The sequence below is a fragment of the Acipenser ruthenus genome, chromosome 30, assembly GCF_902713425.1.
Source record: "Acipenser ruthenus chromosome 30, fAciRut3.2 maternal haplotype, whole genome shotgun sequence".
NCBI classification, from domain to species: domain Eukaryota; kingdom Metazoa; phylum Chordata; class Actinopteri; order Acipenseriformes; family Acipenseridae; genus Acipenser; species Acipenser ruthenus.
The window spans coordinates 2,367,729-2,369,941 of NC_081218.1; positions in this window are offsets into that span (position 1 = coordinate 2,367,729).

Sequence of the window (2,213 nt, forward strand, 5' to 3'; positions counted from 1 at the left end):
GGTTCAGTGAATTGCTCAGGGTCACACAATGAAGCAGTGGCTGAGGTGGGATTTGAACCGGGGACCTCCTGGTTACAAGCCCTTTTCTTTAACCACTGGACCACACAGCCTCCTTATATATATATATATATATATTATTATTTATTTCTTAGCAGACGCCCTTATCCAGGGCGACTTACAATTGTTACAAGATATCATATTATACATTATTTCACATTCAATTACACATTTTTACAGTTGGGTTTTTACTGGAGCAATCTAGGTAAAGTACCTTGCTCAAGGGTACAAAAGCAGTGTCCCCCACTGGGGATTGAACCCACAACCCTCCGGTCAAGAGTCCAGAGCCCTAACCTCTTCTCTCTCTCTCTCTCTCTCTCTCTCTCTCTCTCTCTCTCTCTCTCTCTCTCTCTCTCTCTCTCTCTCTCTCTCTCTCTCTCTCTCTCTCTCTCTCTCTCTCTCTCTCTCTCTCTCTCTCTCTCTCTCTCTCTCTCTCTCTCTCTCTCTCTCTCTCTCTCTCTCTCTCTCTCTCTCTCTCTCTCTCTCTCTCTCTCTCTCTCTCTCTCTCTCTCTCTCTCTCTCTCTCTCCACACACACACACACACAAGGATAGACAGCTCTGATGTTGCGTATTACACAGCTCTGGGTGATAAAGTAAGGAGGCCTTTTTTGCAATGGTGTCAAGAATAAAAAAAACACAATTTACGACTTGGCAGGTCACAAAAAAGGAAAATAAGATTCTAAGAATTTTGCTGGGGGTTAGCACACGTGGCATCTATAAAACACTGTTACAGAATTTAAAAAAAAAAAAAAAAAAAGTGCACAGAGCTTTTTAATCATTGCCTTTCCCTATCCTGGTAGACTGCAATTCTTCCGCACTGCAAGCATCACATCACACAATCACTCGTGAAACATCATGGGCAACACCAAATCCAAATCGGATGGACAGGCCCTACTAAAATAAAACACAGTGTACTGTACTAAGCTTTAGCACTGGATTTGGGCTTGTTAAATCAGGTTGCCATTACACAATTTACAACGGATTGATGAATGTTCGTCGAACATCATTTTTGGTCATGCCTTCTACTGCAAGCTCTTAGACTCCAGGATGAAGAAACCCACCAACCACATATTCTGTTTATAGAACATGTCCAATGTATAGGAAACAAAAAGTACATTAAACCCTAAATTAAACAAACTGTTACTTTATTTCCATCTAGCACCCCCCCACACCCCCAAAAGAAAATATATCCATCTGCTTGGCAACGCGCCATCATTCGGAACAGCAAGATTCACCCGGTCATTCTATCGTTGGGTTTCATGCTAGATCACTCAACACAAAAAACAAAACCTCACATAACCGTAGATAAAAGACCTGTAAGTCGACATCATGAAAACAACTTGGCCTTGCATGCACATGTACATCCTCCAAGTGTAATTAATGGATGATCAGACAGGTGGGTGGGTGGTTTCTTATATGTACAGGTTCTGAGACTCCCAAAACACAGCTGTGCCCAAAATTTTTGCAACACCCAATACAATTAACTAATTTTGCTTCAGAAAGTGGAATGAAACCTGTTGAACAATGTTACGTTAACATATTTAATTACATACCGCTTTGTAGTTTTCCTCTCCATATACTTACAGAAAAAAAAAAGAAACACACACCACACACATTTTGAATATATTACTACTATTATGGCTTCCAGTAGACTTTTACGATATCATGTTGTAATTTATTTATCATGTAGGCCTGATCAAAGAAAAGATCTAAAATCATTCCATATATATATTTTATTTTTTATTTTAGATGTCTCAATCCTAAAATTCTAGGCGATGCAAAACTTCTGGCCTTAGCTGTCAAGTTTCAACATAATTGGATTTGTGATTCTTTATATATACACAGATAGAAATAAGACTCCTGTTGCATAGCAGTTTTTGCCATTTCAGATTTCTAAAAAAGCCTGATTTGCCACCAGGTTTGTCTTAAAGCCATAGTAAAACCAGGAGTGGATCAAACTGCTATGCAGCGGGAGTCTTATTTCAGTCCCTGAAGAATTTAAGTGTGATCATGAACTACATTTTGTGTTCGACCAATACAAGACTAACCTGATGCCATAGACAGTTACACTGTAGATTATAATAAACTCTAGTTATCCAAGCGCTGGGATTTAATCTAGCAAGGTCATAGCAAATTAAAAACACACACCATCACA